Source organism: Pholcus phalangioides, unplaced genomic scaffold (genome assembly GCF_987345545.1).
Source record: "Pholcus phalangioides strain wild (caught in Gottingen) unplaced genomic scaffold, Ppha-v1.0 ptg000007l_1, whole genome shotgun sequence".
Classification (NCBI taxonomy): domain Eukaryota; kingdom Metazoa; phylum Arthropoda; class Arachnida; order Araneae; family Pholcidae; genus Pholcus; species Pholcus phalangioides.
In genome coordinates, this window is record NW_028301600.1 from 3,681,631 (window position 1) to 3,698,947 (window position 17,317).

General features: G+C 36.4%; 1 protein-coding gene across 6 annotated transcripts in view; it reads left to right on the forward strand.

The window, feature by feature from the left end:
• Positions 1-3,909: 3,909 nt before the first annotated feature.
• Positions 3,910-17,317, forward strand: part of Ide (Insulin degrading metalloproteinase) — a 442,696-nt gene continuing 429,288 nt past the window's right edge. The window contains exons 1-2 of one of the 6 annotated variants that reach the window (XM_089232551.1): positions 3,910-4,016; positions 4,752-4,863. The gene's annotated coding sequence lies outside the window, so the exon portion shown is untranslated. Of the gene's footprint in view, positions 4,017-4,400; positions 4,555-4,751; positions 4,864-17,317 lie in introns of those variants that run through there. The other 5 variants (XM_089232550.1, XM_089232552.1, XM_089232548.1 and 2 more) reach the window with 5 other exon arrangements.

Below are 17,317 nucleotides of genomic sequence, written 5' to 3' on the forward strand. Positions count from 1 at the left end.
TCAAGACGTTTTTATTTTGGAAATTCTATCGCGACACCACCTAGACCATTAACGCAGTCCCCGGAGGAGGGGTGGGGTCACGAGACCCCCAGTTTGGGAACCATTGCTCTACAATATATTTACAGTGCATTCTTTGTCCTGAAACTCCTCCCAGACCCTATGAGGTGCGCGCTACATGCGTGTGCTCTGTGTTGTCCATGAGTGAGTTGCTAGTATTTTCCATCCATGGGTTGCCACGAAATATTTCATCGCAAGCCAAGCAGCGCACACTTGACGAACGTCCATATTGGGAGGATCCGCCAACCATATTTCGAAAACCACTGCTCTGTGGTTACCATATTCCATATAAGATATACAGTCAACCCTCGGTTTACGAACTTAATTCATTCCTGAAATCCGTTCGTAAACCAAATTGTTCGCAAACAGAAATGATTTTTCTCGTAGGAATCGTTGTAAAATGGATTAATTCGTTCCTGGAACCTTTTCTGGCGTCAACTTTTACAACATTCCTTTACGCTTCAGTGTCTTCCGTAAAACAAACTGAATCATACTGGCACTAAAAACACTTTCCCCTAAAGAGAAACAATCCCAACCGTATTAACTAGATAACTGGCTTATATCCTATACCAGCAGGGCAGGATTAAAACGTTTGAAGACCCTAAGCACTTGAATAGTTTTGGTGCCCCCCCCCCCCCATATCTGAAGGTATATATTACTCGATATCGAATCTATAAAGGAAAAAAATAACAGCATTAAATGAAATTTTATATTTCAGAAGTAACTAATCTAAGGCAGATTATGATTTGAATATTTTTAACCATGGACATAGAAAAAAAAAGGGGAGGAGAGACTTTCAACTTGCAAATCATTGATAATGTTTCTTGGATCATTTTTGTTTATTTTTGGGACATATTCCCATTGATTTTTTTTATTTTTTATATTTTATTTTCAGTATTAATGTGTCGCAACAGTAATTTTCCAGATTTCCTGGGAATTTTTTTTCGGTATTTCGGGAACGGGAAATCGCAAAAAATTCCAGAGAATGGGCGGACAGGAATTCTCACTCTGAAACCCTAATCCTCACGCAATCCCAAGAGAACCGTAAGATCTGTCCAGGAAACTTGTTAGTGTTAGTAGACATCGAAGAACCGGGATTCGAATCCAGAGTTGCACAATCAGAGGCTAGTTCCCTAACCACTGAACTGCCAGGTGACAATTTTTTAACGCATTTCATCTGTCTGGGAACACAGCAGCGAGTTTTCAGGGTTATTTTTCTGGTGTGACTTACAATGCCATAGAAGCACCAAAACTATCTCGTTCGGGTAATAATAATTAACTATAAAATACGAATAAAACCCCAAACTATGCAGTCGATCTGCTAATGACTCAAAGATTTGACAGCCTTTTTAAGTTCACATCCTTATTCTGTAGAACTTGGTATATACTCTTAAATTTGTCATTTTTGTATTGATTTAGTATTTATCATCTTAGTTGGGAATGATTATTTATTTTATTAATGCGTGGATGCAACTAACACCACCTACAGAACAAGGCCTCCGCACGAAACTTGTGACGTCACTGAAGAAGGCCATTTCTCCTATTGCCATTGGATTTACTGCAAAAAAGGTAAAGATATCGCATGCGTTACCCTGCTATATCTAATGACAATAGGTGCAATTGTCTTCTTAAGTGACGTCACAAGCTTCGTGCGGAGGCCTTGTTCTGTAGGTGGTGTTGATACAACCCGAGGACCTCGTGACAAGTAGATCTGTGTGCAATTTGCGAGAGTTAGTATGGAAATTGTTATGCATGGATTTTTCGCTGATAGAGCCCCTCAGAAAAATCAGTTTGCCAAAGGACCCCATGATGCTGTTAAAATGGCTCAAGCTAACTTTATGGAAATTTTATGAAATCTCATCCCAAAAACTCAGCATTAACGTGATCTCTAGTTTGCAGTATTATCAATTTTTCTGTATTTGTGCCATTCTTTTGATGAATGTCTTCAACTATACAATCAATCGAAAATTTTAGGATTTTCGGCCAGATGCTTGATGCTGGAAAAAATTGTACATAAAAAAAGAAAACCCATTTTGGCAAATTTTAGTGGTGCCCCTTTTCTCTTGATGCCCTAAGCACGTGCTTATTTTGTTTAATGGTTAATCCGGCCCTGTATACCAGAGCAGAGCTGAAGCTGTCTAGCCTCATTGATTTCATCTATTGATCTCAGTGTCAAAGCCCTCGACATTTCTGCCTGTAAAGCAATCTGGCCAAAATGCCCTTGAAACAAAATTCATGATTCCGTAAGTCACTATTAAGAAGTCACCAACGAATAAGGCAAATACACGAAAAATACCAAATACAACGAAAATTTTTTAGTGTATTTGTCTTATTCGTTAGTGACTTCTTAATATTCTTGGGCAAAGTTAATCTACTCTTCCATGTAAGTCACTAGCTGCTAAGTTTTATCAATAAGCACTATGTGCAATGTGGGATATTAAAATGTTTCCACAAATCAGTGAGTGTTAATTCTTTGTCAGAAATGATTGCAAAACAACTCTGAAAATTTTTTTTAATCTTCAAAGTTTGAGATGAGACGTGTTGATCCATGAGCTGGACCGTGTTTGAAGAAAATAACTTGAAATTAAAACCTCCATTGGGAAGGGGGGGGGTGTGGCTATAGAAATCTCAATTTTTCGATTGCTCCTTCGGATTTAGTCTAATCTCATGCATGCTCATAAGGGTACGAACATTTTGCAAGCTGGTTTCCGATTCTGCTAGTCGCCCCGTTGCTTGGTTAAAAACCGAATTGTACACCAAACCGAGACGTTCATAAACCGAGGGTTGATTGTATTTTAGAAAAGTGGGATTGAAAATATGAGGAAATATAGGGGGCATTATAAAAGCCAGTTGTGTGTCACCAAAACGATCACTGATTGTTCCCGAAACTGCCAAAATAGTCAAACCTTGGTTTACGAACATAATTTGTCCCGGAAGTCCGTTCGTATACTGAATTGTTCGCAAACCGAAATAATTTTTTTTCTTAGGAATAAATGTAAAATTAATTAATCCGTTCTTGGGACTCCAAAGATTTCTGGTGTGAACTTTTACAACGGCTCCCGTGCGTAACTAATGATTATCATCGAACCAGCACTGAAAAAGTTACCATAACTCTAAAGAGATGAAATGCAAACGGAATGGGTACGATGCCAGGACAAAGTCTGGTTTCGTGAATATGAATCATCTATAATCTGAGTGTCGAAGCCATCAAAATCTCCGTTTGTAACATCATCTGGCCACATACTCTAAGCATGGGTGGAGATACGCCCCCCAGCGTCAAAAGTGGGGTCGACTGATCTAATGTATACATGTATATATGAATTGACATCATCATCATCATCGTGTCCCCCAGCAGGGCCGCAAGTAGATGCTTGGTCACCCGGGGCAAGTGTGTATTTTGACGCCCCCTTGTAATGTTGAAGTAGAGGTTTGAGGATAAAATTTGCGTCCCCTCTGGTTTAACGCCCGAGCACAAGACCCGCCTGCTCCCCCCCTAGTTGCAGCCCTGTCCCGCCCAGACTTCCAAGTCTATCTTCGCCTATGACTCCAAGCCAAATTGATGGGTCTCTTTAAGATACTCGCTCCCAACTTTGTAAATAAGAATTATGGAAAGTAGGATAAAATAACAATGTTTTTTCCAGAAGTTATTGGCTGATATAGTTATATATGTCAGATATAATGCAAAACATTCCTCATTTTTGTCGCACTACGGTCATTTTCTACACGCGAGGGCTAATTATAGACCGGGATCTACAATTTCTTGCCGATTCCGAACGGCAGGTTTGTTTTCTTTTTAGACTTGTCGAGAGTTTGGTGCGCTTTCCCCTCGATGGGGAACTTCCCTGCGGTAGCAATTTTTTTCTGCGGTCAAGTCGCCGTTTTTTGTTGTACCCCTGTGTCAAGAAAGTTTTCTGACAAGGACGAACCGTGTATCGAACTCACGACACCTCTAAACATAGGCAAGTATGTTATCGACCGGGCTCAACACCACACTAAATATATTTAGTGTGGTGTTGCCGGGCTACCGCGCCCCAAACATTCCTCAACCAATATATAATTCCTAACAACCAAAGTCTTGTTGAAAAATTTTTTTAAAAATCTCAAACTTCTCTGAAATATGCTTTCTTCGGGATTTAGAATTTTGCGTGTTCGTAAACCGAATCATTTTAGTTGTTCGTAAACCGCCGAATTATTCACAAACCAGGATGTTCGTAAACCAAAGCTTGAGCGTATGTCATTAGAAAAATCTCCAATACACTGTATAAGCATGATGACCATACGTCCCGTATTTCCCGGGACAGTCCCCACAACATGGAAGATATATCTAGCTCAAACAAGAAGTCATAGCCGTACTGTTTTCGTAACTCAGCTGAGCTAAATTTGCGCTTGTGAAGATTTTGAGACTGCTGAATTCAATTAATCTAACAAAAAAAGATCAATTTTTTTTATTTTTGCATTTTTTGATGACAGATCGCTTAATGCGGATTTTTTTTCTAGGTTAGGAAAATTTACTTTAATGTTTGTCATTTAATAATTTTTTCTGCAAATTCAAATACTGTAGTTGCAGAACATGATCCTTTTTGTTGTTACATTATAATTACCAGATTTCTTGAAGTTTATGTTTTCTTGAAAGCAAGCATCCTATACAACAATGCATAGCATCTTAACTTCCTTTTCTTTCTTTTTTTCCATAGGAGGCAAACATAGAAGCAGGAACACAAGGGTTAGGTAGGAATACAAATACAGGTTATGTAAAGGCTGTAACACTAGCGCAAATCTCAAGAGCATCAACGTAAGAGTAAAAAGGTTAAAGAGAGCCTTTATTTTACAAAAAAGACATATAAACCGTCTTTATCTTCCTGTCTTGCTTCACCGATATTGCACTCCAACAGTCTTCAAAATTTTATATTTTACATGAAGATCATAGGCGGAGATAGACTTGGAAGTCTGGAGGGGCACGGTCATTATTGCTGGGGGGGGGGCAAGATGATGATGTTGTCGATTCATCTATACATATATGCATTAGATCTGTCGATTTCACCGTATGATGATGATGTTGTCGATTCATCTATACATATATGCATTAGATCTGTCGACTTCACCGTATGATGTTGTCGATTCATCTATACATATATGCATTAGATCTGTCAAACCCCCCCCCCCCCCATATCTCCGCCCATGTTGAAGATGCAATCTTTTGTGCAAACATTATAAGTGCTGTGATACCTAAATCGGTTTTCTGAGGTTCCCAATTTCAAGCCAAATAAATGAGAGCCAATCTCCCCCTTGAAAAGCCTTGCCACACAGACCATCAGGCCTACAACGGTACAAATATTCAATCATTACACTTCTTTCGTAGTAGAAAAACAGATGGCTAAATATAAATTCACACATGCTTAAATCCAAGCATATTTACATGATTAATTCTTAAATATTACAGGTTATTAACTATTTACTGCCCTAGAGGGCAGTGCATGCAAAGGTCCATAAACTGCCCAAATAGAGGGTATATTTTGGAGGCTTTTGTGAACAACAGGGGAAGAAGGAGAAAGCTCTTGTCAGAGGTGGGGACCGAAAGGACAACAATCAATGGGATTTTATATAAATGGTAGAGTATAAAAATGTTCCTTGAGTATGCATTGATTACAGTAATAAAGTTACTGTATTCCATAAAAGGAAGTAAAGAAAGCTTATTTTGATAGGTCGCAACGAGTTATGTTGAACAGGGAATTCTCTGGTTGGACAGGCGTCACAAGTGAAGTTCCTCAAGGTAGTGTCATTGGTCCCATACTTTTTTCACTTTTTATCGATAAACTCGATCAGGGTATCGATGGGATTACTAGCAAATTCGCAGATGATGTGAAGCTAATGGGGGTAATCGGGAATCAAAGCGATAGGGAGTCACTCCAGACCAATCTAAACAGGATTGTAGCATGGGCAAATGAATGGTGCATGACGTTTAGCGTTGATAAGTGCATGGTCGCTCATTTTGGTTCGAACAACCCACTGTTCTCTTACGAGTTGAATGGTGTCACTATCCCAGATGCAACTAGGGTCACCAATTTGGGAATTCTCATGGGCCACTCTCACGAGCGGCTTAGGTTTCCTGAACATTGTTCAGCGGTGGTCAAAAAAGCAAATAGAATATTTGGTTTCATTTTCAAAAAGGTCTCTTCGTATTCTCCTAAAGTCATTCTTCCGCTTTTTCGAGGCTTAGTTCATCTTGGACTGGAGTATGCTATAAGGTTTTGGAGACCATACCTACAGAGGAACATAGACTTGGTTGAAGGGGTGCAGAGAAGAGCTACGCGTGCCTTTATTGGCACACGGGGCTTGAGTTATGAAGAGAAACTTCATTTTTTGAATATGTTTACATTGGATGAACGCAGGTGTCGAGGAGATATGATCGAAGTGTTCAAAATTTTCAATGGGATGGATAGGATGAACCATGAACTTTTAGTACACTGCCAATCGACTGCTTTTACAAGGGGACACCAGTATCGATTGGTGAGGGACAATGCAAGGTTATGGTGTTGCAGGGAATTTTTCTCGAATAGGGTTGTTAATAAATTGAATAGCTTACCCCCAGAGGTAGTAAATTGTAACACAATTGACACGTTTAAAAAGAAATACGATAAACATGTTGGGGTAAATCGAGAAGCTATCCATTCTTAGAGTAAGACAACCATAAATACTTTATGGGCATTGTATAATATTTTATCTTGTGTATATATTGTTTATAATTTTTGTTATTTGCATTTTTAATTGGGTTGCTGTATTTTTGAAATATATGACATCCATATTTTTATGGGCATCTTTTTCTCAGCGTTGGGCGTTTTGCCTGTTGTGGCGTTGTATTTGTATTTATTCGTAAAAATAATACACAAAACATGCAGAATGGAGGTTATATTTCGTTTTTGCAGTGTTGGCGAAGTTTTTTGGAAAGACAGAAAATAGACAGGGTAAAATCACTTGGCCAATTTTTCTTTTGTTCTGATGCCAAGTTTTTATATGTGGTGAAATAATTTCAAATTGGTATGAACAGTATAACCCAAAAGTATAAGACTATTTAAATTAAAAATTAAAGTGATTAAGTTTACTTGTGTCAGGTATGATTGCTTCCTATAATAAATAAAATATTTGGAGAAGCACATAGGATATTATTAATCGTATTACAAGAAACGACAAGTATTATGCTGGTATGGCAGTCAGATTCATCAGGACATATTCCTAGCTCTCTCAGTTTATTTGACACTACGTGAAATGTTACTTGTCATAATTCCTCTGTCCCAAAGAATCTTAGACTGGTGAAGATACAGCTTGATACAGCTAATAAGGATCAACTCTTTGTGAAATTTTGTTACCAATCACTTCGTTACAATCTATGTGTAAATTGAAAAAAAAGTTAAATTTTTGTACGGCCCCACGATAACAAAATGTAAATTTTTGAAAATTTTCTGTATTGTACCAAAAAAAATCATTGATGTATCAGTAGCTAAAATTATTTTGCCCATTTCAACTACTATCTCTGTTATGGCCTTCACATGAGGGAAGTGACAGGGTTCCTGCCCTGGCGGGATGGAATATGAATTTTATATTTATTTTTTTCACTATCAATTTACCATGGTGAGGCATGCCAAAAGTCCCAGCGTAGGGCGTGGAATATAGGCGCCATGATCTCTATATTTCTTTTCAAACTTGGTCAGTTTAGTTCAAAAAAATTCAAAAGTATATTATCAATATCATGATGAATTTCCATATTTATATAAAGCGTACACATTTCTTTCATTATAATAAGATTAATTTTTACTGAAATTTTTTGGGATGATTTAAAAAATTTCAGTTTCTGTTTCATGACGTTTATAGTCTTACGATATATCTCTTTTGCTTCACGACATTATATGTTTAGATGTTATAATAATCATTTCACAAGGCATCAAAATTTTTTTATAAACGTTGCCTCTTGTTGATTGTGTTGTATGTGTCAGTTACTAGCGCCCTGGAATGGACAGTAGAATTTTATTGTTTTCTGACATTTTTACAATGAAAAATTAATAATTAAGTATATAAATAATATTGAATTTGAACATCACTGTTTTTATTGTTAATTAACAACAGTGATGCTCATTATTTTTAATTAACTTTCATACAATTTCAAATGATTTCTATAACTACTGTAGTTTTAGCTTTCTGTAATTTTTCTTCTCTGTTTTTGCATGTTTGTGATTTCTAGAAAAACATACACATAAGGGGCTTACATACGTTCAGTTATACCTGTGCAGGCGAAGCTTCTGGAACCGGTTCTAGGCAATCTGTGGGGATATTATCATTCTTCGATCTCTGTCTTCGCGGTCTTTTGATCAGTTCGGATTTTTTCATAGTCTATAAAGTTCGGAATTTTATACTATGATTTCCACAGATGATGCTTTGGGTGTAGTTGGATTGGTTATGGCACTGAAAGTTATTAACTCAAAAAAAAGAAAAAAACGGGTAACGTGGTGCAAAGATTGGTTAAAAAAAAAGGCAACAATATTCGCACGTTAAATTATTACAGGAATTGAGATTTGCACCAAAAGATTGGCATAATTTTCTCAGAATGGATCAAGATACCTATACTCAAAGCTTTTTTTTTTTTCAATTCCTTTCGGAAATTGCTTCGCAAACTGTTTATTTTTTTAACAACACTGTCTCTATTCACTAGAGGATCTATTTCTCTCATTTTCCACACCAATCTCTCATAACTATCATCTTTCTTAATTTTGTTATGGTAATCTTTAGTTTTCACCTGCCACAAGCATTTCTTATTCCTATACATTTCAATGAATTCTTCCAAACATTTGCGCTGCCCGTTTCGAAGATCACTCGTCATTATAAACCTCGAGTCGTGAAAACTAAACTGAACTTTGAACTAAACTCTGGTGGAGTGTTGAAATTGGTGTTTCCCAAAGTAGGACTATTCAGGCTATGAATGGACACAAGGGGGTGATGGGGAGACGACAGGAAAACATCAGTTTTCGAAAACTCAGAATATTTTACCAAGGAAGCCGTTGTAAATATGGGCCTTGGGCAAAAAAAAAAAGAAAACTAATATTGCACACAGAAATTCGTACTTGTTTCATCAGAGCTAAAGTGTTTTTTCTCCCTTTGAATGTGCGCTGTACATTCCAGATGTATTGTAACTGTAAATTGATCGGTAAAGCCTACTGTCACAGATCTCCACACCATCTGGGGTCCTGCATCCCCGGGTGCTGGTTTTACTAATGAATATTGTCATTATTCGAGCCATTTCCCCCAACCCCCACAAAGATGGGATTGGGATCAGGATTCTGGTTTCAGAGCCCGAGATGATTCCAATCATTCTTTTTTCCCACGTTAAAAAATTCACTATAGTGGCGGCTCAGCAAAGAGAATAGCCTCTGTGCCCTGCGGCAGGATGTGCGTGGGGAGGGGCAGGGGGGGTGACCCCCAAAAGCCGTGACGCACACTTTGAGGAAGACTGCTGTAACGGAAGATGTTTGTTGAATCTACACCATAAGTACAATAATGTATTTTGATGTTACTAAAACCTCTCATAATGACAGATTTTCATGACTTAAGTAAAAGGCACTACTGCCTACTCATGCTTATCAAGAATGCTATCCATATCTACAGTGATTATGAAAATACGTATAGGTGATAAAAGAGAAATTTAGGTATTACAATTGACGCCCGATATAACGACCCCTTCATCCCATCGAGAATGAACGTTATATTTGGAGCAAGGTCGTAGCTAGGGGGAGACTTGGGGTTGTGGTCGGGCCTGATTGGGACGGTCGTTATATAAGTAAAACATAAAACATTTGGGACTTACCCTACCAGTCTTTGTCGCTATAACGTGAATGATCGCTATAACGTTAAGTTGTCATAACGAGCGTTGACTGTATCTTCAAAAACAAGCATCGTTTCTCCTCTGAATATACAGATAGGGGATACATGCTCCTTCAGCATCGTATGATAGCATTTTTTTCTCGCGATAGCGTCGATTTAAAAAAAATAATTTTTTTGACTTGAAAATTTTTACGGTAACTTACGTAGTGTTTTCCCTTGAAAGAAAACTGCATTTTCACGCGACCTCTTACGATTAATTCAACTCAATTAGAAATTGACTTATTATTAAGCATAGTATGTATATTAATAGTATTACTCAATGATATAATTATATTATCAATCGTATATCTCTCTCAAAGAATTTTTCGATTGTTTTCTTACGTTTAACTAGCGAAATTTCATCTGGATTTTTTTCTTTCAATGTTTGAGCTGAAAGTTGAAATTCTTTGCAATCTGACAAGATGTGTCCAAAAAACAAATTCAATGAGATTCATTAAATGCAAAAGAAATGTAAAAGAAAATAATAAATTACAGTGATTTTTGTCCTATTGATGCTTGCTGGTTTTCGGTCAAGAAAGGAGTGAGAATCCTGCGTTTGAAATTGCAAACATTAACTAACTCGTATAAACACCTGCTTGATTTCTAAAGGAAGTACATGTGAAAGAATACTAAAATAATCTGATGTCACGGGGGCCCCTAAAATCTCCAAGAACCCTGGTTAGAGACCTCCTCTCTAAATAATCAATAAACAATTAATAGTCATAGCACATTATTTGAATATAGAGTTTGTGTGTTTCGGTGCATAATTTCGTGCAAATTTATTGAAAAGAGTGATTTCAGAAACAAAATTGCGAATTTTAACAATGGTCAAAATATTTCTAAAATTTTATTTCGATTTTTTTATTCGATATGAAATTGTAAGAAAATATTGTGAAAATTACGCCATTAGAAAAATTTCTTCTAATTAAATGGAATCCCTCTCCAAAACAAGTTATTCAGTTATTATTGTTCTATTACATTATCAATAAAATAGAAGAGGGAAGAAAGTAGGGCGGTAGTAAAAAAGCGGGAAAAAATAACTGCGCAGTTATACCTGATGGCCCATGCACACGCTCAGTTATACCTGCGCAGGCATAACTGTACAGTTATACAGAATCGAAAAACCATTCCCTTCAGGTCGCCTGTGCAGGTCAACTGACGGCCCCTACACACGCTCAGTTATGCCTGCACAGTTGGCCTGTACAGGCATAACTGCGCAGGTATAACTGAGCATGTGTAGGGCCCTATACCAAGAAAATAAGTTCCTTTTCCAAAAGAATAAAAAAAAAAAATTGTGAAACTGAAAAAAAAAACTAATTTACCCTGGATTTAGTGCTTTGAGAAAGCACTGGCTTCTACTCCCTACTGGGCTTAGAATTGGTGATAAGAACACAAGGGATTTTGATAAACACTACTTCGTGTCTCTCACATTTCCAGCGTCTGATCCGTTTGACAGACAGGTTTGAAGAATTCACCTTTACAAAATGAATAATAAATGTATAAGGGCTAAGGGTAACTAAGCTAAGTAGTTGAGTAACTAAGGGCTTTTTTATACAGGTGAGTTCTAACAAGAATTGGCCTGGCATGTAACTACTGTATTTGAAGACATGGGCGCTTATAACAATAGCAGAGTTTTGGTAGTGACACTCATGTGGGTTTACCCTATTGCTTTGTAGCGTACAATTCAAGTATTAGTTAGGCCGAATTTTTTAGCCATTTTAACCCCCTCCCCTGCACAAAAAGTATGCAAAGCTCTGACCCATCCCTATTCCCCATCAGAAAAATTAAATAAGTCACCCCCCTCCTGGGGATAGTTTCCTCAGAAATTGGGCCCTCGCAAACATGAATTTTTGGGGCCCCCTGGCATTCTTTAAAGAATTGTCACCAAGTACTTTTATGTGATAACTAAGTATAAATATTTTGATAATGTAGATTCCAAAACATGCTATGATATTTGCTTATTCTGCAATCTCTCTGTCTCAGGCTTCAATTTCATAAACATAATTCAACAATATGAGAAAGATAAGCACACATGTTTGGCCATGAAAAGTTTTAGGCCCTAAGTATATGCCCAATTTGCCCATGCAAGAAGAAGGCATCAACTGGGCTGCCTATTAAATACTGCTCATTGAAAGCACCCAAGAAAAATAGACCAAGCGCATCTGACAAATGTTTAAGATTACTTTGTATAAGGTTCTTTTTTTAAGCACAATGCTGATAGAAATGAAGCATTCACGGTGCAATGTTGATAGAAATAAAGCATTCAAAGTACAACGTTGATAGAAATAAAGCATTCGAGGTACGAAATAAAGCATGCAAGGCACATTCTCAGAGGCAGGGTCATAGCTAAAAATTTTTTTGGAGAGGAACGACTATAGAGGTTTTATGGGGTGGACATGGCCCCCACATCCTGTAGCAGGGCCCCTAGGCTGGGATCTTTTGCGGGCCCCTCGGTCAGACTTTTAACCGGCCCTTTCTGCAGTTAATTTATAGCGTGAAAAAGCAAAAAAATGATGATAATCGTCCCGGGCCCCAGGGCTAGAGCCCTGTTAGCCCCCCCCCTATGTGGGGGCCATGGGGGTGGACACAATGAAAGGTCACATGACGTCCTGCTTTTCAGCAACCCCATTCCACTTGTTTGTGCCGAATGGACGCTTTCCGTTGCTAAGCTGCTATATGACCATGGGTGTTACCCAGGGTTGGGTTTTTGACATCAAAAACTGGTTTTTGACATGACAAGCATCAAAAACTGGTTTAAACTGTCAAAAACTGGTTTAAACCGTCAAAAACTGTCGAAAACCATCAAAAACCTAAATGAATGCCTTTTGATAATGTTTTGAACATAATAGGTATACAACATGATGAAAAACTTACTTTTTGGCATATTACAATGTTTTATTTTTAAACATTAATTTATTACAATAATTAAAACAAAATATTAATTATAATTTGCAATTTTGAATTCTTCAACATAAGAGTCTAGAACATATAAAATATAATTTTATGGTTTATTTATCTAAGCTACTCATTACCTGTGTTCAATTTGTTAAGTGGATTAGAGCTGTTTATTCAAAATATGTATGATAAGGCATCAGGGTTAGGTTTTTGACCCCAGAAACTAACTCGGTATTAAAACTATCAAAATCTTACTGTCAATGATGTCAAATAGTTTTTGTTAACTTGATAGATATATTAAATAACAAAATACTTACTTTTATTTAGATTAAAGAGTTTTATATTCAGAATTATAATTACTGAGGAAAAATATATATTTTGATATTTTAAATTTTCTGATCTGCCCAAAATTTTATTCCATATAAAATTTCTAACACAGCATCTGTTAATGCACTAACTAAACTCATTTAATTTTTCCTAAAAATTTCTTAGATCAGGGTGATTAGATTCTTAGATTCACACAGCTTTAAAGAGTATTTTCAACCCAAGCAGAGCTGACAAGACTTGATACCCAAAGCATTTGTTTTGCATGTTTGAATACAGCTTCAATTGGAAAACCATTGCATTATAAATACTAGTAAATGTTGCATATCATAGTGCAAAAGTAAGAATAAACCAAGTTTGACACATACAAGCTAGCATTGCCAAATTAAATGACATTTTAGTCCTACAATTTAGTATTTTGATCGCTAGATATATTTCAATGTTATGTGCAATAAGAGTATTGTTTTAAGTATCAGTGGTTATCTAGGTAATTTAATAATAACAGAAATCAACATTACATACATGATGTAATAAACTTTTTTTAAACACTTATCTGTTGTAAAAAGAGTACAGCAGATAGTTTATATCAATGCATATATATATAAGCAGTTGAAGAAATTTTGGAAGGTCAAGAATCATCTTGAATCAAAGAATGTCAAATCATTCCACAGTTTTCCCTTCAATGTTCATGTTATGCTTTATTCAAATTTTATAAGAAAAAAAAACATATATTGTCCAAAATAATTCTGTCGGGAGTAGAAAATTATTTTAGAATCTTATTAAATATTTATTCTTTGTATAACATAGTCACTTTAAACATTACATGCAATTAACGTGTGCATTTTCATTGGGAATTTTTATATCGAAAAGCAATATTTGAGGTTTTTGACAGTTTTTGACAAAGGTTTTTGACGTGACAGTTTAAACTGCGGTTTAAACCGTCAAAAACTGCCATGTGTCAAAAACCTGCCAACCCTGGTGTTACCATCATCCATGTGTGTATACATGTTACCAATGAAAATACAATCTATCTCCGCCAAACATTGCGTACACAGAATCCAATCCGAACCCACAATACATGCAAAAAATTAATATAATATGCAACAGATCCACTATTAGATATCTGATCAACTTGTTGCCCAGAATACATTGTACTCTGGCAGACTCTTGAAATGTTGTTCAGTTGCCAAAGAGGGAATTCAGATCCCAACAGGACCAGACATCTGCTTGGAGCGTTACAGGACATTCTACTTGAAAGCGGGACGTATGGTCTCTGGTGAATTATTGTATTCTATCTGAGGAAACTTATTACTATTATTATTTTGCGAAGCAAGCATACTTCGAGCAGCACCAGTCATTTTTTACTTCCGGCATCCCTGCTGACCCTTCATGTCCCACCAATTATAGGAGAAGTTTGGGTTTACCAGAATCCTGATTAAGAAGAAAAGTATTAAAAGTTCTGATCACAGCATAAGGACGTGTCATCCAATAGGCATATAAAGTAAAACCTTGTTAAGTCATAATTTTTCTATAGGCCCTTCTAGCTTTCATAGACAACAATGTTATTAAAGCCTCGTTTATACTTGTTGCTAATTTCGGTTAACTCGTCACTATGGAAAAGTTTTAGAGAGAGGAACAGATTATTTTTATGGCTTCCTTTAAAAAAAGAGCTTGTCAACAGCATTGCTATATGCTTAAGAATCATCATAAAAACCTATGTACCAAAACGGAACAGTTTAAGTAACAAAAGTTACGCTGGGAAGTTCATTTGCAGATCAAGGTTTTTAAAACGTAAGGGACTGTTCGAGCTAGACCTGATTTCTGCATGGGCCTTCACTAATTTAGGGCTTCAAATTTAAACAAAATATCTTTGTTTAAAAACCAGACATTCTTTCCAAAGTTGAGGTCTTCTAATGTTTATTTTTCTGCCCAAGTCAAAAATTGATCCTGTGTTCCCTGTAGTTGTATCATGAACTACTGATGAATTAAAACAATAAAATTATAAATTTCATGTACCTATTTGTAAAATTAATGTGCAATAATTCTGTTGTGAAGAAAAGCTAACTATTCTAACAGTTGTTCTGATTAGTCCAAATTAAAAATTACTAGTATAAATCAAAGTGTATCAGTATATTTTACCATAGTAAGTTAAGTAATACGAGTTCAAAAAAGGTAAAAAATTTCTTTTTTTCTTTTGCGATCTATAAATTTTATTAATATTGTGAATTTGATTCATATTTTAATAAATGTTATATTTTTAATTTATATATGATTTTCTCAATACTGCACATTGAAACTAATGACACTTCGCTTAAGTCATCACTCCACTTAAGCCGTCATAATTTTTCGATAATACGAGGTGACGACATATCGAGGTTTTGCTGTAGTAATGAATTACTTAAATTTAAATAAGGTAAAAATATAGCCACAAGCTGACATGTTTTCGTGCTGAAAATCGGCGCTATCTTGTTCACATTCATTTAACCTGGCTGTCTGAAATAAGTGGAACCCAATACCCCTTGGATATTAAATTGTAAGAACACATTGCATGTATGCAATTAATTATGTACAACTTTTACTATTTTCTCGCCAGATATATTTTCATTGCATTTGCTTGGATTATGACAAAACGAATAACAATTTTTTGCTCAATCCAAATACTTTACGGAATTCTCTCAAGAAGTTTATTTTTTTTCTCTCCAAACCTCCGATATAACGATCCTTCAATAAAATGCTTTCCGTGGAACCGTGAGAGTTGTTATGAGGAGTGTTGACTGTATGCTCATGGCGTATACAAATTCCTTTTTTTATTTATGTTTTTATGGTCATTTCATGGCTGTATTATAGAACGTTACATTCTCTCCATCCATAGGTTATTTTACAGCTTGTAGGTCACAGGGAGCGATGGAAAGGAGTCTTGGGTGAAAATTTTGTTTTCAGCCACCCTAAGAAGATTATGGAGGACAGGATGTTTTTTTATTTTGTGCTTATGCTCAGAAAGGTAGAAACTTGTTTCAATTGAGGTCAAGTTTGCTTGCTTACTGTGCTCCATCTGGGCCTCAAACATCCTATTATAATATTGAAAAAAATATTTACGTTTGCTTTGCGCTTTACAGTTTCAACCACAACCAATCTTTTCCATCCCGTTCTCATGCAAATCATGACCAGAGTAACATTATTTTGATGAGATATTTTGTGTGTTGGCATCACATGTAATGTTATGAAAATTATGTCGCTATTGTCGCATGTGTGTGATGCCACATGGTGTGTACAGCCTATATAAGCAGAATGTATCTTCAGTGTGTATAATGTCCTCGCTCGTTATCCTTATTTTAGTTTCTCAATTGTTAATGTGACATGTAGTCTGGTACTATCATGTTTTTTACTTTTAATAAATAAAATAAATTTGTCTTTTATGTCCTTTACGACATCTGCAGTTCTTTCAAAATGAAATGGCTAACAATATAAGCAGTTCGAGGTATGCCACACTCTGCTAACCCCATCAAAGGGAAACAATTTTTATTACATTCTAGTGTGGTTGCATCATACTCGAGTGTAGAGGAAATATATCACACACCCTAGTGTACCGGTGAGATCAATCAGTGGTGAAATGAGATATTTAAGAGATAACTACATTTTAAATATATGTGCTTCTCAACCACATTTATTTAAGGTGCATCTGAAGTGTCTCAAGATTCGGCAGAAGTTCTACGACATATTCTAAACTCTTGAACGCAGCAAAAAGAGATTTGGCAATCACTGTTCTGGTAATTTTCACAGTCAGGTGCACCTTCTTGGTTGGATTGCATTTTTATACTGTACTTGGGCAGCCGCACAAAGCATTCATTTTGCAACCCTCGATCATCCTTCACATTGTTGAAGTGCATTCACTACTCTTGCCTGTTATTATTACCATTAACTAACCCACATTTACATGGTCTGGGAATTAAAAACCTGACCCAAGTCTATCGTTAACATCCCAGATTCTCCGTATATTCAGGTGAATCCCATTTTAATGAAACCACATGTCAGTGTTTATAGAAAGCTTCAAGAACGTGATCCCAAGTGAGTCATAAGTTGAAGTGATGGATCCTATTCCTATAAGCCTATCCCCCACCCCGGCATTACTGGAATC